Raw genomic sequence first — 25,191 nt, 5'->3', positions numbered from 1 at the left:
GTGGTGCCTGGCACGGTTCACGGGTGGTAGGGCGGGCACAGGTGAGTGGGGTGCGGGGGTGCAATGTAAATAAAAAATATATAAATAAACACTTTTACTTACCTCCGGGTACAACGACTCTGCTCCTCCTCTTCTCCGTTAGACTCCAGGAACAGGAAACACAGCCAGGCTCTCCTGAGTAATCACAATGCTACAATGCAGTGTTGTGATTGATAAGCACCCAGGCTCCTCTGACCAATCACAACGCTGCAATGCTGCAATGCAGCGTTATGTTTGGTCTGAGAGTCGTAGTTCAACGCTCAGCCAGGGAATGGGGTTCTGAGCATGTTCTCCATGCAGGCTGTAATGCAGCCTGCGTGGAGAAACAGGGAAAGTGTGCATAACTGTTTGGCCAGTCCCAGTGGGCTGGCCAAACAGTTATGTGCACTTAGGAGTGGGCAAACCACTCCTCTCCTGCCCTGCTCCGAGAAGAGAGCATGCCCGCCCGCAAAGCAGCATGGACACATAAAATGATAACTTTAAGTTCTTTTCATTGTATGCTTCCTTTACTTGCACTGCTCAAAAGCAGTGGGGCAAGACTCTTCCACCATAGCGAAAGAGCAGCCACTGCCGGTGGCTTTCCTTCGGAGTGCTGGCATCTTTCTATTGGTGGGGGTGGATCGGAGGCCCTTGTTGGCCATAGGCCACTGACTGAGGAACATGCTGGTGTGCTCCTATGGCAACGATAAGGTCTGCTGGAGGATGCTTGTGTAACAGGCACTTGTAGAAGGACTATCATACTTCTGGGAACCCTTGCCACAAACAAGGCACAGTTTGATCCAGCTAAAATCCTATGGCGCTGTTGAAGGAGCTCAGGATTGTTCTTGTGCAATTGAATCTTTGACTTGTTTACAGTGAATTATTCAGGATTCAGTCAATGTTAATTACAACATCGAAACCCTAAATAAGTTAGTTATGGGTTTGCGAATAGCACATAATTTGCCAGTTTCTCGACCCATTGGCTGTTGAATATCTTCGTAAGCAGAATATTATCTACTGAACATTGGTTCTAAAAGAGGATCAGGCCATGACCGTACACAAACATTGTTTTAATTGTATAAGAAGATATTATTCTAGTAGGGAGCACATAAACCATTTAAAATAGCCCTAGTGTGTGTGTGTGTGTGTGTGTGTGTGATGGAGCTAGATTGTAATAAGTAATGTGTTTGAAAGTATTACTCCAGATGCTTGTATACAGGGGCTATTTTGGGAAACAGTCAAGAATCCTCTATTAGTGTTACTTTTAAACAAACAGATCGCTTAAATAGACATATAGGGATGTTTTAAGCAGTACAAGTTTAAATTAATGATGGTGGTTTGGCAAAACAACTGGTGCGTAGCAAATTCAGTGATATTTCATGTGGTTGAAAACACAAGTGAAAGGTAAGTGGTAGAGATTGAGCGCCTCATTTCAACGAAGGTGCAGAAGGAAAGCCTGCAAAAAAGTCATGGTAATGTATTTAGTGCAAGAAGAGTGACAGTCTAATGCACGAGTACTGATTCAATATCCACTAGACAAATACTACCACTCTGCAAAACTTGCATTGACAAGTGGCAGAAAAATCACCGTACATGTTGTGCAATGTTTACCAAATTAAGAGTGCAAATGATCAAAGATAGCTGATTTTACACCACAACCTAAATTGAAAGAAAACAGTATAAAATTAAATAAGGTGACCCGAATGGGTGAAATTATTATTGTATCTCTTTGACAATTGGTAAACTGAACTGGCATGTCATGTATGAGAGGTGGGGCAGGCATGCAATTGTACTGTCACAACACTACAGATTAACTGAAAAAGCAGAGAGGAGAGGTGAGATGACCAAAGTTCAGCATGGACTGGTTCCCTGAGGAACAGGGTCAGTATTGAATTACATTCGGTGGACCTCTATCCAGAGTGGCACAGTGTGCGAAAAATCATGGGTTGAAATGCTACAGAGTGATTGCCACTGGTTACACTATTTACAAGCATTCATCCCATCACCATTTGGGACTTTGATTGCCATCAGTATGCCTCAGAAAAACTGAGACTGATGCAGCTTTCCAAGCCTACTACTACCAATGTTTGTGAATTCCAAAAAGAGTATTTCTTTGGATGCAGATACTATTTTGGGGGGAAATCAATCACAATATATATTTAAGTTTCCATTCCAAAAATGTTAAAAACTCTTAGTGAAATGAGAAGGACCCAACCTAGGGCCCCAGACCCAACTACCAAGCCAAAAAGTTTTTGGGGGGTGTCACACACAAACAACCCCCTCCCTCCGAAGCTACTCCTGAGCCCGTCCAACCTAGGCCTGATAGTGCTCAATGGAACTCATGACAACCATCACAGTCACCTACACTGCAATGCCCTGCATCACTTATTGTAAATGTTTTTTCACTGCAGACCTATTTTGCTTCTCCTGTTCCTAGCATAGGTCATCGAGAGGGCCATCAATGCCCAACTCTCCGAGTTCTTTGAAGCAAACTACATCCTGGACCAATCCAGCTTCTGAAGCAACCACAGCACCAAGACCCCCTCCTCGCTGCCACAGACGATGTCTGTGCCCTCCTTGACCGAGGTGAAACTGCAGCCCTCATCCTCCTGGACCTCTTGGCTGCCTTCAATACCTTCTCTCACTGCACCACATGCACAAGACTCCCTGACACCGGCATTTGTGACAAAGACCTGGAATGGATTCGCTCCTTACTCACCAGCCAAACACAGAGAATCAGACTACCTACATTTCTCCCGGAACCCACTCCTCCCTGAACAACATGCTTTTTTAACTTCTACATGGTCCTGCTCGGCGTGCTCCCACAAGGACCAACGGATACGTGGGATATGACTAATCAACACTGAACGAAGTTGATTGTCATCTAAATCTTTGTCAACCAGTAACATGTTCCTCCATATCAGTATCAAGTGAAAGTGAAGAAGATGCTTGTGCCATGTACATGTTTAATTCAGGAAAGTGTGTGCATGTTGGGCTAGCTGTATCTGAAGAAAAATAGCAGTCAAAGAAAAGTCGACATGCCAAAGCACCAAAGTCATTCAAACATTGTCCGTAAATTAACCTGAGAATAAATGGTTGGTCAATAACTTTAATCATCGGCAATGATGCAATGATAACCATCATGCCTAAGGAAAAATATAACAAATCGCATCCTTATTACTACTCACGCCTTCAAAACCAAAGTGTCAATGGGCTGCTTTGACCCCCTTAAAAAGTCAATGTTCATTTGTAGTGTTGATGAAACACAAGAAAACAAATGTGCAAGCACCCATCCATGTGTTTCAAGGGACAGTGTCAAGTACCTAACTACTCAGCTTCAGCACTGCTGCTGATATGGGACTGATTTCAGTGAACTACAACATGAATGCTCACCATGAAATAGTAAGTCAGGACCCTTTGTTGCGTCATGGTTTGGGAACGGTTGAGACTATGAAAGTAAAGTTGTATATTAATGAGGATGTCCGTCCTGTTGCTCAAAGACATACGCAAATTGCTTTTCATTTACAAGATTATGTTGGAAAAGATCTTCAATTGTTACTTAAGCATGATTTCATTGAGCATTCTACTGATCCAGCACCTTGAGTTTCTCCCATCATGATAATGCCCAAAAAGGTGAGTGAAGTAGCTGTACACATTTGCGTTGACATGCGTCAGGCAAACAAGGTAATTGAACGAGAATGACATACAGGTCCACACATTGTTTATATATTAAAACACTTAAATGGAGTAAAGTTTTTCTCTCGCCTTGAATTTAATAAAGGCTATCATCAGTTGGAACCCGAAGAAAATTTCTGGTACATTACATCCTTTTCTACACATGTTGATCTGTTTCAATACAAAAGGCTAAGCTTTGTTGTGTCCTCAGCTACAGAACGTTTTCAAGACGTCATTCAATGTATTATACAGCCTGTCATGAATGCGTTTAATTATATTGATCACATATTATTTTGTAGAGCTACCCAAAAAGAGCATGATAAGGCTCTCACACTAATATGTTGTTTACTGGCTGATGCAGGTTTGACTTTGAATGCAGACATATGTGAGTTCCATAAGACAAAGTTAAAATTCTTTGGCCGTACCTTTTTTGATGGGGGTATGACAAATGATCCTGTTAAAGTAAAAGCTCTGTGAAATGATGATCTCCCACAAGATGTTTCAATGGTGCGTTCATTTCTTTGCATGGCCAGCTACTATTCATGTTTACCCAGATTTGTTTTGTAAGAAGCTTCAATTTCTATTGTATTTTCATTGTCAAGTTAAGCTGGGCCTCATTCATTCTCTATTCTCTGCATTTCCTTTATTTCAACGTTCTTAAATAAATATGTGTTTTAGCAGAATGTGGCACGGTGCAGTATTAAATAAATAATTCACATTAGCCTTAGAAAACATGTTATCCTCTTAGAATATGTTGAAACCAATACATATTTTAATTCCTTTCTAAACTACATGTTCTCATCACATTTGATTAGATATTAGCTGTCACTTGTTCACAATAATGAATACCAAGAGTATAATTAAAACAAAAGTGTATGCAGGGAAATGAGGAGCTTATGATGTAGATCCGTAAAAGTTGTAACTAGAATGTTCCTGCTTTAGGCTAGTTCATCGTCACGCAGTGGAATTCTGGGTAGCTAAATGAATAGGCTGCAGGTTTCTCGTGGAAACTCAATGTGAAACCAATGTACATAGGCGATTGCAACTTAGTATGCCACTTAAAGATAATGTTAGCTGTTCTCATATGTTACCGTATATAGCAGACCATTGGACGATCCTTTAACCATTGCTTGATGATGACATAATACCGAAGGTGATGGATTCATACGTTTTTGTGTTTAATATACATGTTCCTAGTTACTGAAACTCCACTTGCACTTACACCACCCTTTACTTAGACACGCAATGAGAGCAGTATACTGATCAGATTGGTCTGTGCTAATTGCTCGGTGACCTTCCTTTTGCCTTTTACACTGCAAGCTATTGCTGATGGTGTTTACACATTTTTCTTTAAGATTACAGCTATTGCTGTGACTAACTCCTGGTTGAGAGACGACTCTGATGAGTTTTCCAGACCTACTCTTCATGAGAGGTTCAACTAAAACCTAAATATTATTTCTAGATGCTCCTTAAAAATCTCACTCTCTTCCAAAGAGCTCTTCATGGGTTCTGATAGGTTAGGGTCTATCAGAGTAGAATAGGGACTTGGGTAAATTTCCTTTATGGAACACGCTGTAATGTTTTCCTGTTTGCTGCTATCCATTATTTTTCTTGATATTTCTGTAAACGGATTTAACAAATTTTGAAATTGAATACATAATTAATTCAAACCACTAAAACTAAAAATATCAATAAAGCTTTCAAAATTAGTCTAAACTGTAATAATTGTCTGAACATAATAAGTAGTGTAGAAATTCAATTTGATTTATGCTCCATTCTATAACGGTGGCAAAGATCCGGTTGACCTGAAGAAGTTTAAGGCGCGGAGTTGGAGACCACTGTTGTAAGTTAAAGGGTTAAACTGTTTTAAATTATTCACACACCAGAAGTTTCTGGTAGCAGAGATATAGTTCACACCCTGAATGTAGCTAAAAAATAAATAACTTCCCAAGTCAAAATAAAACTTTTGATTCCCGAATCCAGAGCCCAGAACTTGAAGACCTGACAAGGCGCTATGAGAAGATGGTTGCGGTTTTGAAGGTGTAAGTATTAATAGGGATATGTGTTGTTTGCAGTTGTCATGTTTGGGTTAGATTCCGGTTTTGCGAGTATGAATGCAGGAGTAGAGGAAGAAGTATTAAGAAGTTGTTGAAAATAAGAGACTGAAGTATTCAGGTTCACTTATATTCGGAAAACCCTGGGGTATACATACATGTAATTGGATAAAAAGACTTGTTTGAATGATTTGAGGTGTAGAGTATGCGGTACCATCACCTATACCAGTGAGATAGAAAACTAAGCATTCTTGTGATTGATTAACATTGATCAGTGTTGGTGGAACCTATTTGCCCAACAGGTGAAGTTGCATTGATATGGGTGATTTCACGCAGACTGAGATTTCACATGCAGTTGTGGCAAATGTTTTTGAATGATTGGGACACTGTTATTTCTTTAGTAAAGAGCAAACAAGAAGTTTAGAAGTTTATTGTTGAAGTTGTGTGAATGGCAGGAAAATTGTAAAAGAGGGTGAACTGCTGTGAGGAGTGTCATATTGGTCAGTTTGGTGTGTTGTCGCGCTGGGAGAGGTTGGTGAAGTCGCGCTGGGATTGTATTGTTAAAAATTAAATAATGTATTTGAATTTGTCGGGAAAGATTTGACAAACTATTAGCTCAAATTGGATCGGTTGAAAAGGAATTGAAGTATACGGAACAAAACGATAATATTGTGATTGGAAATTTTCTTGCCTATTGCATTGCATAAATGAATTGTTTTAAAGAATTAAAACATATTATCAGAGGAAATGTTACTATTCTAGTACGGAAGTGTCAAAAGACATCTCCTGAGAGTATGCCTACTCATTTGATGACATCGGAGTATGGGTTTCACACGTTCTTGACTTCGCCAGTAAAGTGGAATCACTGGAAAAGAGGGTGCACTGAGGTTCCTAGATACGGGATATTTAATACCAGGATTCTTGGGAATTTGAAGAGGAAATTGCATGAGTTGAGGCAGCCACCTAGACCTACTCTATACAAGGCTCTCATTATATGTGAAAAGGTTGCGAGAGAAAAGGAAAGAGAAAAATCTCAGAAAAAGGACAACGCGAGTTGTACAGAATTATGCAGATGCTAGATGGGATGGGATGAAGAACAGTGTAGATCACAGCTTTCCAAACTGTGTGGCGCGACACGTTACTGTGTCGTGCCCCACACGTAGGTGTGTCGCGCGATGACGCCATAGCACTCCTCCTTCCCTCCCTTCCCCCCTCCCCCCGGAGTGCTACGGCGCTGCTCATGGCCACTGTGAGACTCGGAGTCAGGCGAGTCAAAATCCATACGTTCGTTTTTTAGTTGCAGCGCGATCACCTGCATGAAGGTCGGTGTCTGGACTGGGGAAATGCGACTCCCGTTTAGAAAGGATCTTGTGACCTTCCATAAATATAGTTTTTCTAGTATTTTTTCCCCATTAATGCTTTACACGGACAGCACAATTGGAACTAACCGAGATAACAAGGATAGGAAGAGTTCACCCCTGTATCTCACCAAATGAAGCGCTGTGAAAAGGTAGAGGAAATATTTGTTTCTTTGTTGTTGCTTGGGCCATCTAGTTCATATATAATTGACACGGTCCATGTAATGCACAGTTCCATCTTCGTCACTCTCAAAAGAATTTCTAAAATCAAAGCAAGAGTAAGCTAAATCAGCCTCATAACTTTCAGGTTTGACTACATGCTACAAATCCATTAACCAACCAAGCTGTATTTAGAGAATGCAGTCTTGGCTGAGGCCCAGAAACCAAACTGCAAACATTTCTTTACTTTCAAGGTCCTAACAGCACAACAAATAAATAGAACACCTGGTCGCAACTAGGTGTAGTCACAAAACACCAGCACAGCGCGTTGGGTGTGTAAATGGCTATTGAGTGCTCCAGAAAAAGAACTAGTAAGATTGGTTCAGCAAAAATAAATGTTACACTTCTCCCACTTTTTCAAAGCCAATGAGTGCATGGATCCGCTCTCGAAGGAAGACTGGAGGAGGATGATAAACAGATGAACAGCCATGAACCGATAAACAGGTGAGAGATGTGTCAAAGGTCAGCTACATCTTGATCAATGGAAAACAACCTTCCGAGCTGCGAACCAGTCTACGGCTCAATGTAAAGGTGCAGGTCACGAGGCGCCTTCCTCACCAATGCCTCACAGGGGCCTCAGAGCAAACACTCGCGCGTTTATCTAACCCTAATGGGCCAAGTAAGGTGACAACCCGTGATGGGGACCCGTTGGGTGGAATATGTTCTGCTGACGTCACTCTCCGGGTTGCAGACAGCTCTCCAGCGTTGCTGCCATCATTTTGCTGTTCGTCAGTACATTTCAGAGAGACACCATTTCCACTTTCATACTGTGAACCTTTTGTTTTTGGTGAACTGAAGTACATATTTACAAGTGTGCCCATATTAACGATCTTGCACTGAGGACGGTATTTGTGAAAATAGTAAAATTTAAGCCAGGTCGAGGAAGCTTAACGCTTTCTTCATGGGAGGCATTTTAGGTAGTTATAGCAAAAAAAGAGGGCCAAACACGAAATGTTCCAGGGCTTCAAGGTACTCAAACAGGCGATTCTTAAGTGAACGTAGTTTGGGGACCAATCGACCATCAGTGTAGCCAAGTGGAGTCATTCTAAGAAAGCAATTACGTTGATAAATAATGGTAGAAAACATCCTTTACGCTTTACCACACAGCTTTTGCCAAACTTGTTTTTGTTGCGCAAACTAGAGCCAAAGGTATCAGAATGCTTTACATGAGCACCAGTTGTGTTACAGATGGACACTTGCATTTTTTTCTGAGTGGGGTTGTGTGTGTGGGAGTGTGGGGTGTGTGTGTGTGTGTGTGGGGTTGTGTGTGTGGGAGTGTTGGGTGTGTGTGTGTGTGTGTGTGGGGGGGGTGTGTGTGTGGGAGTGTGGGGTGTGTGTGTGTGGTTGTGTGTGGGGTTGTGCGTGTGTGGAGGTGTGTGTGTGTGTAGGGTGTGTGTGTGTGGGTGTGTGTGTGGGGGTTTGTGGGTGTGTGGGGTTGTGGGTGTGTGCGTGTGGGGGTGTGTGTGGGGTGTGGTTGTGGGGCCCAACGCCCCTTAGGTGGTTTCGGCTCGCTTGCTCGCGTTACCGTGTCCCTGGACATTTTTTCACAAAAAGGTGTGTCACCAACATGAAAAGTTTGGAAAGCTGTGGTGTAGATGGAGGTGGAGGAAGGCTGTCACAGAGGGAACCACACTATATCCAGTTATTACCACAGATACCAAGAAGAAGGGAAAAGAGAATGGCCACCAGAAGAAAGATGAGGATGAATCAGATACAGATTCCAGAGATTATATTTTAGAACAGATGTTGGCATTGAGACCTTCATCCTATACAACTTCTGTGGTTCACAGAGACCCTAGGGCTGATGCTGCTCCTGCAGACCCGAGTTTAGCCCAGTCTGAAGGACAGATACTCTAAATTGTCCCACCAGTTGTGGTTAGACCACAATGTGATGCTCCAACAGTAACGGTTACATTGGAACACACACTACAGCCCAGTTAACTCCAGTAAATGCCCCAATAATACCCAGAGAAATGACAGCTACTCCTCCAAAAGTGGATTTAAGGTCAGAAGCATCTCAAGTCATGGGAGGTGTGTCAACCACAGGATCTGTTCCGACTTCACAAAATTCTCAAATTGTCCTGTGGAGACCCCCACAGACAGTACAAGCACTAATAGATGGAGGGACCTTATTCTTCATGACTTCAGTTATACCTAGTGATATCAATGCATCCACATCCACAGAAGGAAATGTACCAACATGGCAAGAAGAAGCAGCAGGGAACAGAAAAGTAGACAGCTCCTAGGTAGTGGAAAGGCAGGACCCGTAAGGGAGAAACCATTAAATGCAGCCGAATGAAAGACAGAATTGGAAGAAGTAATAAGGGGATGCCTAGCATTCGAAAATATTGAGCAGTACCAAATAAAGAAATGAATTGCCTGACATTACACAAAGATCAGCTATAGTGTATGATAAATTGCCAGAGGTAAAGCAGAAATATGAGATAGATCTCAAGAAAAGTGTTCACCAGAAAAAAGTTATAGAGTTCAGTAAGATAACCCAGCATTGGAAAACATGAGCCTTCCAGGAACGCGTTTGCACATTTCAGAACTAGTCAAATGCATTCGAAAATTGAGTCCAGTTGAGAAACTAGAATTGAAATGGGCTAGAAACCATGAGAAGAAAAAGAAAGAGAAAGCTATAGTGATCCCTCCCTATTCACCTCAGATCTTCTACCCATTATCTTTCCTTTCGTAAGTTACTTAAAACCTTCCTCTTTTCTCAAGCTTTTCATTTGTAATTCCTTTCCCATTCCAGCTTAGCGGTCCTTTTGTTGTTTCCTACTATGCCTGTACTTATAAGCGCCAAGAAACCGCATGGTGTACGTTGCGCTATATAAATACTTTAAATTCAATTCAAATTCAAAGATTAGGAAAATGAGGGAGAGACAGAATTTCCACTTACAGAAATCGCAGGAGGAATGTATGTACATGTTCCTTGGAGTTGAAGTGATCGGGCTAAAAATTGAGAGACAAGCCAGTGCAATGCTATGCACAAGTTGAGCAGTTCATTAAGATTTCAAAAGTGTTGAAAGATTTGAATACATTTTTTGATATCGTAGTACCTGCTGATTTTTGGGCTGAATGTAAGGTTGCTGTACAGTGGGCAAAAGAAGAACCGATGAGGGAGACTAGAACAAATGCACCATCTCCTATAGTGACCGAGATGTATGAGGCAGTGATTACTTTCCTGAAGGGCAGAGTGTCACATAGAGATTTGGATTTGCTCCAGATTACTACTCAAGAGCCGAAAGAGACTGTACATGAATATTATGACAGGTTGTTGCAGGTGTTTCAGAATCACAGTGGGTGAGAAAATCCTGAAGAGAAGGAAATTAGGGTTTTATGTCACAGCTTGTGTTAGGATTAAAACTGGAAATTTGTACAGACATAATGCAAAGTTATACCTGTTGCCAGAACATGTCGTTAGACAAACGTTTGAGATACGCAAAGTATTGTAGTGATTAATTAGACATTAAACAGAAAAAGATTAAGGAAAAGTTCATGTTGGCACAAACAAAGTTGACTTGGAAAGGTTTCCAGAATCCTTCTTTCACAGGACCTCAGGGGAATATGCAAGAAGTTCCTGTTCCGCACATTGGGTTTCAGGGAAATTAAGGAAGGTTCAGTCTGTCTCAGCTAGAGATGGAGATGTTTCTGTGGGTAGAGGATCGGGAATAGATGTTGCTGCAATGAAAAAGATTACACAACATTAAGTCTGTCACAGAATTGGACACTGGGAATTCAAATGCCAAACATGCCTGCACCACAAACTCAAATGCCTGGGCAATGTCAAACACTAATGATGCCCACCCCACCTATTGAATGTAATATCTAAAATGTAGGAAACCCTTGATTCGATTTAAATCTGTTACTAAAAATAAACACAAATTCCTTTAAAAATGTCATGCCACAGTTCTAACCAGAATGTATTACAGCAATACCCATATTTCGATGCTGATTGTTCTGGATTCAATAATTCCCAATGACAGTTCCTGTGAGAGGAAAAAGTTTGCATACTTAGCGCAGTCTTAGAGGTAGACCAGAGTGGTCCCTGCGTAGATGCTAAAGTATGGGGTCACCCAGTATCATTTTTGGAAGATATACGAGCTACCAGGTCGACAGTAGGAACAGTGGAAGTTCCAGAAATCCTATTTCAGAAGAAGTACCCATAGAAATAAGCTCTTATGAAGAAAAGCATCAGTTTGTGGGTTATGATTCAAGTCTTGTAAATCTGTTAGGGAGAGATATCCTGTACAAATGAAATTGCACTATTTACTGCACGCCGAATGGTGTTGTTTTGCAGACACATGATGAGGACGTGGATTATAAGTTGGTTACATAGAAGAGTGAAATAAGAGTGTTTTGTTTATTCACCATTGAAGATTTATGTGATGATTTGAAAGAGGCAGTGAATACTGAAGTTTGTGATTTGACTGGGAAAGATATCGGACTAGTCTGAGTTACTGTAAAACCAAACGTCTTATTTCCTAGAACACCCCCATACCATTTGACATCATAGGCTATTGCAGGAATAGCATCAGTCATAGATGATATGCTTGAGAAAGGAATATTGAGGCAACCGACTGGAAGTCCAGCTAATTCTCCAATCATGGGTTTACAGAAGCCCAACAGGAAATATAGATTAGTTCAGGACGTAAGGAGATTAATGAGATAATTTTTCCATGTTGTCCTGTGGTACCCAATCCAGCCACCATACTTTTCCAGATCCTGTGTACTACAAAATGGCTTACTGTCATTGATCTGTGCCAGGCTTTCTCCTCCGTGCAATTGCACAAGGAAAGGCAGTGTCTTTTTTCCTGTGTGTTTCAACAAAAGCTGCTAGCATGGTGACTTGATACACAAGAGTATACAGAGATACCTTCTATTTTCAATCAGATCTTAAAGAGAAGTCTTGAGACCCTACACATGGCCAACAAGTCAACTCTCATCCAATACATAGATGATTTGTTTGTGGCACCAGACATGCATGAGGCTTGCAAGCACGACTCCATTGCATTGCTAAACCACCTGGCTGAGAATGGACACAAGGTGTCTCAAGGGAAGCTGCAGTACTGTAAGAAAGAATTTCAATATCTGGGACACAGCATTGTGTAGGGAGCTAGAAAGATGTCACCAGAGAGAGTAGAAGCCATTTTGCAGATGAATCCACTGCAAACTCAAAATTAAGTCAGAATGTTTTTGGTAATGTTTGACTACTACAGGCAGTGGATACCAAACTTTCCCATAATGGCAAAACCTTTAATGAGGTTGACACACAAGGATGTGTCAGATCCAACCCATGGGACAACAAATGCTCAAAAGTATTCCTGGAGTTGAAAGAAAAATTGTGTTGTGCCCCTGCTCTACGAATGCCTGACTATTCAAAAGAATTCATATTATTTTGCAGTGAGATATAGGGACGCTCTTTCAGTATTGACACAGGCTCATGGTGATGCTCAAAAAACAATTTAATATTTCTCAACAGCACTTGATCACATAGCTGAAGGTCTTCTCGGTTGCTTAAATGCAGTAGCTGGGGTGAGCTCTACTCTGGAAAAGAGTAAGAGCATAGTGATGGGATATCCTTTAACCATTATGGTCCCACACTATGTGGAGCTATTACTTACAAGAATAGAAACCCAGTACATAACTCATAATTGTTTGACAAAATATGTACTAATTATTTTGTCTTGCGATAATGGTGTTCTCGAAAGATGCAGTGTACTATATCCTTCAGTTGTGTTACCTGTAAACGATGTTGGTGTGATGAGGTCGAACTTGACTGTCTAGATGTCATTGATCTATGCACTAAACCTAGACCTGACATTAAGGATGAACTCCTAATTTAGCCCAACCATGTACTGTATGTCGACGGCTCCTGTTTAAGAGTTAACAGTGTTACATTAAGAAAAGCATATGCAGTGTGTGTGAGAGGCTAGCCTGGTATATGATGTCCACTAATGTAAGTGGGTACATTGCACCAGTCCAGACAACCCTTATGGTGATTAAGAGGTCTTTGACAACCTTAGTAAGCTTTCTAAGTGGTAGCTGTGGAGAGCATCCTTCAGGCTTAGTCCAGAAGGAGTGTAAAGCAGGTTGTTTTACCAGAATGCAATCTTATAGTATACATTAAGTGAAAAGGACCACACCAAGTATTTATAAAAATACGTATTTATTATATAATACAAGCAAAGAAACACAGTAAATAGCACAAATACACACTGGCCCGGGGGGGAGGGGGTTATGGGGTGGGACCGAACCATATACTAAGAGTGTGGTATAAGAACCACGACGAGTCAGGACGATGTCAAGAGAATTTATAATTGTTGGGGAGCCACAGAACCATCCAAGGTAAGTAGATAGGGGCCCCATGGCGAGCGTGTATATTGTGTGAACACGACCGCCTGCTCCGTACAAGTCTATGTGCAAGTCGCGGTTGAATTTTTAAAGATTAAGGACCCTTTCCAGTGGACCATAAAGAAACCGTGTGGAAGACAGAAAGTTGGAGATCCACCCCACCCGTGGATACCCTAGTACCCATGTTACCTACACTATGGAAGCCGGGTGCATATGTGTGAAGTGGTGTCGGAAACCGCTGCCGATCCCAATGGAGGACTTCAGGAAAGTGCCGCTGATGGAAGAGGAGAAAGTGTCAGTGGGAATCCAAACATGGATTCTTGAAGAGAAGTACCTGAAAGCAGAGGGGACAGAGTCTATGTCACTCGAGACTTGAAAGACGAATGCCCTTCGATGTCGAGTGCTTCAAGAAAGATGATGGTGACCTTGACTCTGTAGCTGTGAGGACCAGGTGATGCTGAGGAAGACCAGGACCTGCAAATGCAGCCCATGCAGGAAGTCAAGAAGGTGCATGGTCGGGACCAGCAAGTTCCTGGGGACTCACCACAAGCAGGGGAGTCAGGGCAGGCCCGAAGCAATCAGGGGAGCACAAGAGAAACAAAGGTAACCCTCAAATGGACCCACAGACATAGGAGTCATGAGAGGACCTCAAACAGCTCACCAAAGGAGCAGGCCACGGTCACCACGAGGCAATGTGACTGAAGATCTTGGTGGAATAAGTTGCTGTAGGTTGGGGCTAGTTGGAGCCCAATGCACTTGTTGCAAAGTTGCCAGCAAGCCTTTGCACTTGCAAAATACCTTATAGGTTTTAAGTGCAGTGACCCTTAGATATAGTAAACCTATATCTTTAGTAAGTGGTGCATGTGCCAACTTACACAGGCTGCAATGGCAGGCCTTTACCTCCATTTTGAATGGTCTCTCATGGGTGGCATAATACATGCTTCAGCCCATGGGAGACCTGTGGGGTACCTAAGTCCTGGGTACATGGATTCCATATACTACGGACTGACAAGGGTACCCCAGTATCCAATCTGGGATGTACCTAAGTACTGAACACAACAATTTAGGGAGAAAGCAGATAGACTGGGGTCCTGTTTAGCAGGATCCTAATCGGACAAGTCAAAACACAGCTTAGTACCAGGCAAAAAGTGGGGGTAACCATACAGAAGGATCCTATCTTCCTACAGTGTCCATCATCAATAATGTTGTTGAAGCTTTCTGGCTTCAGAGAGTTACCTCAACACAAGTTGCTAAACTAATTGCTTTTACCAGAGCCTGCTGTTTAACTGCACAAATGAGACTCAAAATATTTACTGACAGTCAATATGGGTTTGGTGTGGTCCAAGATTCTGGACAGTTGTGGTCACAAAGAGGTTTCTAGATATGCTGATGCTGTAGGGAGGTACTGTGCATTGTTAGCATTCACATTCAATGGACATTTCAAATGCGAGTCTGAAGAAGAGATTTCATTTGCAATTTTGATGATAGTCGGAGACTCCGGAAATGAGTTAAAACGAGTCCAGGAAAATGTTTCAGAAGCAGCGTAAGATGGATGAATAAAAGCAGGTTGTGAGAAAAATGCAAATAACATTTGGATGTCCGCCGATGGGAGACCAGTTGTGTATGACTGCTTGTTGTTTCAAATGACACAATACTATCATGGGTACACAGATTTAGGCAGAGAAGGCATGGTGAGATTTTTCAGGCTGAGTTGGTTTATTCTAAAATTCGAAATGTTGGCTGAAGAGATTTGTAATAGGCGCGTTGTATGTCAACAAATGAATGCAAGAAAGAGAACACATGTTACACTGACACATAAGAAGATTAAGTGGACCATTCAACAGGATGCAGATGGACTTTATTGAAATGCCATTTTATAATGGGCTGAGATATGTCGTGGTCAAAAATGAAGCATAGACTCGTCCTCCAGGAGACATTGGCACTGAAACTGCATCTGCATAAACAGAAGATCCAGAGGAAGAAACAAGTACCGGAACAAAAAGAATGAATAGACAAGCTGAATGGCCAAAAACCTACAGTAATAAAGCCCAGAGAGGAAACTCCTCAGTTACACGAATACTAGAAACTATACCTGAAGAAACCAAGTCCAGTGGTGAAAGTGGTATGAAGCAAAAGGGAAAATCTCTAAGACGATCCAAAAGATCAAGTGTGCCTTGTAAGAGGTATGTGGCATTTGAATGGTCATACCACGTGAACACAGCATTGGATGTCAACTTGAAAGATTAGTGCAAAGTAAACCCTGAACTGCTAAAACCTTCTTCAAAGCAAACCGAATAGTAAAGTAGGGAAAATATTTGTAAGAAACAAAAAGAAGAGACTATAAAGAACTGTTGGCAAAATGAAGTGTGCTAATAGTTTTTTTTATTTTACAGAAGATCAACCTCGAACTGTGAGTGCAGCAGAAGAATAGGGATACCATTAAGAAGAGCACGGAGTAGGGGTAAGGACTGTCAGTTTAGTAATTAAACTCCAAAAAGACAAACAAATAAGAAGAAAACAAAAAAAAAACTGATCAACTCAAGAAGCTTGAAGCTGACTCAAAGAGAAAAGTGTTGCATTTGAAATGAGTGTAAATGTATTATGTGTTCAGTTTTTCCTAATAACAGTAATAATGATTTTCATTGTACTGAAAGGATTGTATTTAACACCTGAGACAGAACTTTACTAAACCCCATACTCACTTTAGTCTAGAAGATCATTAGATTTTCCTTTGTGAGCTATATAAAAAATGATTTCTCTACAAATGTATACTCTAGGTTAGTTCAAGAATGCACTATTGCAATGGATGCTAAGAAGTGCTACACCTGTGTACACTTACCTACATCAGTTTCAGAAGGAGTGGGCTTCTACGGGAATTTACAAGGTCATATGATCAAGCCCCTTATCGCAGCTTTAGCGGCAGTTTCCTGCCACTAAAGCGGCGATAATGTTATCACCGTTCTTGATAATCTGGCCCTTTAAATTATGCTGTTTCATTTAGCATCCTACTTTCCTTAGTTTATAGAGAAGGACATTTTAAATACTTTTACTCTAACTATTTGTCAAGTCCCTGCTAAATAAACCTACTCTAGATTCATCTATAGAGAAGAATTACCATCTTATCTCAAGACACCCATTTCCAGGCAAAACTTTAGAGGCACTTGAATGTGACGCTCTCTATTTTCTGGAGGTGAACAAGATCTTAGATGGAGCTCATTTTGGTATCAGTAAGTTACACAGCATGGAATCTGCTCTGTTGGTGGCAACTGAGAAAATCAGAAGTATTTTGGACAACAGCGGAAGGCCCGTGGTATCCTTTTAGATGTTTCCGTGGCATTTGACACCGTGAGTCATCAGGTCTAATTCAACAGTTAAGGGAGATCAGACTTGAAGACCCTACTCTTAGCTTTCTGACTTCCTTTCTTTGTGATAGAACTCAATCAGTTATTTTCAGAGATTTTACCTCTAGTATATTCTCCTTGCCATGTGGGGTCTTTGAGTCCTACGCTGTTTAATATCTATGTGGCCTCCCTCGCTGCTTTGATTAGATCTTTTAGTTTTAGCACTATGGGCCTGATTATGATATTGGGCGGACCTACGCAGAAGCAGGACCGCCCGACTAGGAGTCTGAGGTCCCACTGGCTGCATTCTGATGCAATTGCATTCTCTGCGGTCAGAGTGTGTATATTTTGTATTGCGGCGTGTGTTGTGGGCTGCAACACACGCTGCAATACAAAACACAACATTTAAAACATCCCTGTGCTATGTGGTAGGCACCATTGCTATGGTGACTTTTGCAGTTCTGCTGCTAGCGTCAAGACGCCCTATGGGGATTAATTACGCTTTATAAATTGAATCTAATCTCATCTTTAATAGAAAGCATGAGATTACACTCGCAAGCAAAAGAAATAGATACTGCTTGGTATTATTTTTTACAGGTCAACAGACAATGTACAGACTTACCAGAATAACTTAACCTGTTTAATGCGACCAGTAGAAAAGACATATATAATGGCTTTAGAAGAAAGATGCACTAACAGAAGTCTGACTCGTAATAAAAGTAGGGATGTCATAGAGAATGCATGGATTAAAGAGGAGAATGACTTTCGAAAGAAGATGGTATACCCAAAGCTGAGATTAGAAAGCCAACACAAGGGATAAATTGCATTTACAGAAGGAGGAGACCAAACGAACTAGACATGTTGGGATTAATAATAATAATAATAATAATAATAATATCTTTATTTAGATATAACACAGATATCTTTAAAAGAAGAATACAAAATTCACATTGTGTACCAAATGTTAAAATAAGAACAGAAAAACGATCGGTTATTAACGATCGTAATAAAAATAGAGATCATCCACATTTTGAGCCTCCTTGTTCCATAACATTTTAAAATAAGATATAAAAACACACATGTACGTATTGAACCTAAGGGAGGGTAGGTAACACATAATATACAAAACTCTTTGCCCCTTTTATGTTACTCTCGCAGTCAGTGGAATGATACATATATGAACAACCCAATATTCTTAGGGATACAGCTCATGCTCTTTTCATTTTATCCTCCTTAGGGGTTGGGATATGTTATAATATGTATTAAATGGTTGATAAGGATGATAAGGGGGGAGCTTTGTGGGGCCTCTTTTGCTTAAAATTACGGTATGCTTGCTGAATGAAATTTGCTAGTCTTATATTTAAGACTGTATTTTCGGGGATCAAAGCCACAATAATGGCTTGCCTACAGGTCCAGGCACCCAGCCTATTCCATTCAGCTTTAAGTTTGCACCTGCGTTGGGAGTTAAAGAGTGGGCAAAGGCAGACCACATGCAACAGAGTTTCAGCCGTTTTACCACACCCTCTACAATTTGGGTCTTCCACCATGCATCACCAGGAGGGCAGGTCTTGCAGAAATTGCCAGTCGCCCATTCTTATGGCTATAAGGCTACGTTTTAGGTACAGTGAGTATGTACAAGACAGGTAAGTGGCGGGGGCTATCGTCTGTACGAATTTATGAAAGCCCAAGCGTGGCTACGTTTCACAAAAAGTGCTTTGTCCGTGGTAAGTGATCTCATTCTCACACATTTTTTAATGGCCGTTTTGAATGCTATCTGACTGGGATTGAGGGCCCATAGGTCCCTCGCTGACATTTGATGAATGGCATCCTTAAAAAGGCGACCAAACGTTCCACCTGGATTTTTCTGGGTGATTTCTAGCCAGACTAGGGATTCTAATGTGCCTGGGACCGCTTTTCTCAATTTGTGGCAGAGGTTTAGATATGTGCCGACGTTGGAAGCCTCATAGTTTAGTAACCCCATCTCTAATCTTATCTGTGCGGCAGATGCAGATTTTGGCATCTGAAGAACTCTTTTATATATTCTGGTCGTGTGTTCGCTCTCATGACTTCCAAAAGAGGCGTTAGTGTTGGGCCTGAGAGATTTTTGGAGAGCTTACCTAGTGACACCGCAAGGGTCGTGGCTTTAACTGCGATCTCATTGCGCTGTTTTATAAGGTTACATCTGGAGTCCAGGTGGACACCTAGATATTTATACGACTGTCCTATATAGCAAGGCTTGTATTGTTAAATGACCAGCCAACGGCGTGTCGTTTTTTACCAAAGGGGACAAATTGTGTTTTCTTAAGGTTGACCTCTAATTGGTTCGTGGTCGTATAACTAAGCAGTTTGTCGAGGAGCCTTTGCAGCCCGACCCTGGTTAAACTAAAGAGAGCCAGGTTATTGGCGTACAAAAGGTTGCTTAAGGCCGTGCCTCCCACCTTTGGCGGATGACTGTTTGTGTCGTCCAGAGTGCTTGATAGGTCTGATATAAACAAGTTAAAGAGAAGAGGGGCCAGCACACATCCCTGCTTCATACCTCTAGATGTCATAATTTTCTGCGGGAGATGTGTGCCGGACCCCAACTTTACCCGGACCCAGGTACATGAATGAAGTTGAATGATTGCCTCCAGTAATTTATCGGTAATCCCCCACGTCCTTAGTTTTTCCCATAGAGCCGCCCTAGGGACCCTATCAAATGCTGCTTTAAAGTCGACAAAGCAGCAAAAGACTGATCTAGATGTTAAAAGTGCTTTGTCGACAATAGTTGACATTGCTAATAGGTTGGCCCTTGTCCCTGAGTTAGCAACAAACCCTGTCTGGTTCATCGGTATCAAGTTGTGTTCTTTTGCCCATAGCCTTAGATCCTCCAAAAGGAGGCCCGCATAGTGCTTTGCCTCAATGTCCAAGAGGGCGATGAGTCTGTAATTGTTCGGCGAGGCGCGGGATCCTGATTTATAAATTGGGTGGATTATGGCTCCCCGCCATGAGTCAGGAATTGTTGCAGTTTTCAAAGCATAATTAAAAAGGTGTGTTAGTGTTCCTGACCAGAAGGCTGTGTCGGATTTAAACAGACTCTGTGGCAGGCCATTTGGGCCCGGTGCTCCGTCTGATCTTGCTTTTGTCACTGCTGAGGCAACACTTTCTTGAGTCACCTCAAGGTCCTCGTTGGCAGAATATGAGCAATCAGTCTCTCTTGGGGGGCTATATCCTGTTGGTCCTGATTGTTCTGGAGACCTGAAGTGGTCAGTGAGGAATGTTGCCCAATCCGATTCTTGGATATTTGCTGATCCGAAGCTCGATGTGCTCAAATTTGTGTGGTTAATTAGAGCCCAAAATTTTCTTGAGTTCTTACTCTTACTCTCCCACACCAATTTGCACCAGAATTGGTTTTCGTGCGTCTGTTTATCTTTAATCATCGCCAGCCTGAAAGACTTTTGGGCAGGTTGGTAAAAGTTTAAGCATTTGCTATTCCCTGGGGATTTTGCAAGTAGCCGCAAGGTGTTGTTTCTGGCTTTCTTGAGTGACTTTGTCTGTATCGACAGTATGAACTTACGAGGCTGGGTTGGCCTTTGGCCCTGCTGTTTGGCTGGAAAAAGATTAGTCAGGTGAGAGTAGAGCATTGACCATATCGCAATCAGTGAGGCATCTTGGTCGATTCCGCCTCTTATGATATCCATGCTTTCTTGTAGGATGTTCAGGCTGATGTCTTCACTCCACTTGAGGCCCTTTAGGTTCTCCGTGTGTATTCCCCGGCAAATTAACAGAGCAGGTTTATGGTTTACAGGTTTTATGTTAAAAGATATGACCTGGGGCCTATGGTCACTTTCGATTCGTGGGTGGATACGGAAACTGGCCAGACAGTGGAACAAGGCTGAATTGCAGATGGTGTAGTCCAAGTAAGATTGCTTGCTGCCATTTGTCCAAGACCAGTTTGGAGGGGTGTCACCCGCCGACCTGCCATTGATTACCAGGTAGCCTGCACCGTAAAATCGCATCACACAGAGTTCGCCCAATACGCAGTGAGCTTGATTCAGTGGTTTAGTTTGTGTCATGGCCTCGGTGATGGAAAATAAAAAAGGCCCTTCAGTATCTGCTAGTTTACCTTGGAATAAGTTGGTGTTAAAATCTCCCGTGACAATACAATTTGAGTCGGGATGTTCCGCGGCTTTGTCGCTCATAATTTCCGTTAGACGAGCCAGATGATCTTTTTTTGCGCGCGTACTTGGGTTAATGTACACGTTTAGAAGGAAAAGTGAGCGCTGATTCCGCCATGAGTTAATTTTAACCCCGAGTAGCCAGTCTTCATCAATAGATAGTCGTGAAATTGGGCCTTTTAAGTTGTTTGATATGTATATTGACAGGCCCCCTTTAGAGTGACCATAGCGGCTGTCCCTGAGTGCTGGTTTCCATAGTTCCGTGAATCCAATAACGGGGCATCCTTGTAAGGCCCAGGTTTCCTGCATGGCTATTACTGCATGCTCGCATAGAAAAGAAAGAGTTTCGAGGTTAGTAATTTTCTGGTGAAGCCCACTTATACACATTAAAAAGGTGGAATCTACTTGTGGGTTAAACACCGTTGCTGATGAGGCTACTTGGGGGATTGACTTAACCAGGGTTTTGTGCTTGAGGCCCCTGCACTCTACTTCGAATGGTCATTCTAAGCTTTTGGTTGACAAGATGGCTGGGAGCCACTCCCATCCTTGACTTGTGTCGACGTTGGAGACCACTGTTGGGGGGGTTTTATTCTGTTCTTCGGGTCCTGACACATTTTTTTAAATCAAATACGGTCTGGGGTGTTCCTCCGATCTGGTGATTCCGGCTTTTCGCGGTGGGGTTGGCTGATTTAATAAGGCAGTGTGGTAGCCAGGAGCAGAATATGGGTACACTCGGATGCCCCAGTCCCGCAAAGTAGCCTTATGGTCCAAGAACGCTCCTGCCCAGCTGGCCGACTTAAGAGACACCAGAGTTACCAGAGTTACCTCAGATGGTTGGGTGCCTCTTGGGGGGAGGAAACCGATGGATTCGATGTCATCCGATACCAGCCTGCGAGCCCCGGGATGCCATCCACTAGTTTTATTATGTTCGACCTGTTAAGGATGTCTTGCCGACCCTTTGACTTATATTCCGGCGCCAGTAGAATGTGGAAATGTGGTGTATCGTTTTTAATCTCATTATTTTACACTTGGGGCCGTCTTATTGGGTTTGTTAGGTAACAGGCCTGCGTCTAGTTCCTGCTCCTGTTGCGTCGCGCAATGGGGGGCCTTCTACAAAGGCTGACTATTTTTGGGCAGAATTGTTTTTTGATTATGGATTGTTTTTGTAAAGTTCATTCTTGTTATTGTGGAGACCACCCGAGACGGAATTGAGGCTAACACTGATTCAGGTTTTGCTTGGGTCACTGTGGCCCCAGGTAAGCTTAGTTCGTCTGTTTCCATCCTTGGCTTTTCTGTGACAGTTTTCGTCCTTAGGTTTTCTATGACAGTAGTGGGCTCATATAAAGCTGTACGCACCGCTCGCTCGATTAGATCATGGGAACTCCCCGCGGTTATTTGGATGGTGGGAGCTAATGGGACCCCTTTTGGATTGTTAACACTAGGATTTACTAGGGGTGATAGTGCAACTGTCTCGCTTAGAGCTTTTTTGTTAGCTGCCATTTCAAAAAGGGGAAAGAATTCCGGGTGGACAGCTGTTACTTTTGCCCTTATTTTATTTCTCTGTTTGGGCAGGCGTTTGCACTCTCTCTTGCTACAGGGTGGTTGAGGAGCTGGCACAACTTCCGATTTAGAGGGGGCCGAGGACACTAAACTGGCCGTTGGCCCTGTCACTTGGTGGTCCGTGCAGATTGTACGCCCGCATGGGGCCCCGACGTTTCCATTCGTTGCTTTGGTCGAGTCAAAAGCCGTTGGTGCTGATTGAGGTTGGCCAGATGTCAACAGCTCACTCGGCTGGTTTGAACAGAGAACTGTTTCCCCGCTAGACTTAATGCCTTTGTTTGCGTTAGTCCATGGGTTAGCTCGATCTTGGGTTGTGTCTGGCATTTTTTGCGGTTGCGGACAGGGAATTATGGGTGAGTTGCCTCCCTTCAGCAACTTGACTTCCTTTATTACACTATTTAGGAAGTCAGGGAGCGAAGAGAGTGAATCAATAATTGGGGAGCAGCAACATTCAGACTGTATGAGCTTTGTTGAAGTTTGCACTCCTAGTATTAAGTTGTTCAGTTTATCAAGTTTATTATCGATCCCTGCCGTGAAAAGCGCTAGGGTGTTCAAAAGATCGACCTGCACGTCCAGTTTGTCTGAGTGGTAATTTAATGCATTGACTGTTTGTTGAAAGGTTTGAAGAAGTTGAGGCCAAACCCCGGATGCTATGGGCTCTTCTTGGTTTGGCTTTGGGTTTGACGTATGATTAGCGGGGTTTTGGTTGTTTTTAAAGAAAAGTGATAGATCCACTAAGAACTGGTCATTTGGATCGGCTTTTTGGGGCGATTTTTGTGGCGATGTTGTTGTTACTGCTGATGGTGAAAATGCAATATGCTGGGGGCTTGACGCGTCCAAGTACTCTTTAGGTGAGCTTATAGTTTGAAGTAAGTGGGACGGTTGGGGGATGTTGTTGTGTGCGTGCGAATTTTGCGCATGGATTTGTGCAAGGGTTGATTGACAATGAGGAACCATTGTGGTTTTCTTTGGAGCAACAAGATCTTGTCGGGGAGATGTTATGAGTGTTTCCAGTTTCTGAATTTGATCTATAAAAGAACTTGAGTTATGCTGTGGGCTCACCGGAGAGGGTTGCAACGGGCATACTCCTTGCATGTCCTCTGCGGAGGGTGAGAGTTGCTGACCGAGTTGCGGCTCTAAATGGAAGAAAGGGTTTTGTTTGAAACTTGCACCCCCCGGCCGAGCCGGGGTCAAGTCGTTAAGTGCAGATCCAAAAATGTAAACTCCCGGGAGTTGAGCTGACTTTGTGGTTTTCATTGGCCACTGTAGTGGGGATAGCAGTTGAGGGGGAGGCGTAGTTATTTCGGCCTGCTGGCCCGAGACTACAAAGTTGGTTAGCTCCTGGGACTGAGACTTTGAGAAAGCGTTGGTCGTGGTTGAGATTTTTTTAAAGTATTCCAACAGGTTCGAGGGTTTTACAGCGTTTGGCTTGTCTGTACTCTTGCCTTTAAGACTGGGGATGCAGCAACCGTCTGGCGAAAGTTTTGCCGCAGTCGCTGTTTCCAGGCAGGTCCGGGAGGACTTGTGGTTACCCGGATGGGGCTCTTCATTGGATGCCGGCTGTTTTGATTTCCGCCGTTTTGGTGCCGCTGTAGTCTTTCTTATTTTCCCAGATCTCATAGCTTTAATTGATTTATTGATTTATTGAAACCGATGCTATGCTGAGGTGGCTTTGGTAGCTAAGGTGGCTGCCGAGGCTATTAACAGTCTGAAAGGGGTTGCAGTGCCTTCTTGGAGATCTAATGGCTCTGGTGACTCTGTTAGCTCTGACAGCTCTGATGACACTGATGCATGTTGGGATTCTTGAAATTCTGCCAAATCTGAGGTCACTGACTGGCCAACTGGTGTTGTGCTGTTAATTTTGTGATCTGCACTGTCAGAGGGCTTTAGATAGTCCTGTCTTTGAAGAGCTGCTGGTTAATTAATGGATGACTTCGATGCACTCTTAGCACTTCTGTGGGCGTATGCCTCGTCGTTAACTGAAACGTGGCACCACCCCGCCCTTTAACTTTTCCCGACCCTAATCCGCTTGTCCGCGACCACCCGCACCCACCGCACCACTCAAACCTGGAATGGACTGGACTAGACTGGGGTAGGCTGGGAGTCAAGACCTCCTCTCTGTGTTAACCCCCCGCCAGATGGAGTCGCACAGAGAGTGGAATAAGGGGGTCGGTCGACTCAACCAGTCAGCCAATCAGCCAGTCGACGGCAGTGAGGCAGGGAGGTCGGCTGTCACTCGACAAACTCGACTACTCGGAAGGGGGGGGGAGGCTGGGGGAGCAGCCCCAGAGCTAGAGAGAGCAGCCGGATGCCCACACGGCCGGCTGACTAGGCTGGTAGATGAAGGTGTGCAGGAGCGGACGCCGACCGAAGCAAGAAAGAACTCCCTACAGGGCCATTGAGGGCAAACACAACAGACACAGGGATTAACCGGGGACTGACCAGGGAGTGC

The sequence above is a fragment of the Lissotriton helveticus genome, chromosome 4_1 (genome assembly GCF_964261635.1).
Source record: "Lissotriton helveticus chromosome 4_1, aLisHel1.1, whole genome shotgun sequence".
NCBI lineage: Eukaryota > Metazoa > Chordata > Amphibia > Caudata > Salamandridae > Lissotriton > Lissotriton helveticus.
Note: the sequence above shows the minus strand (reverse complement) of the source record.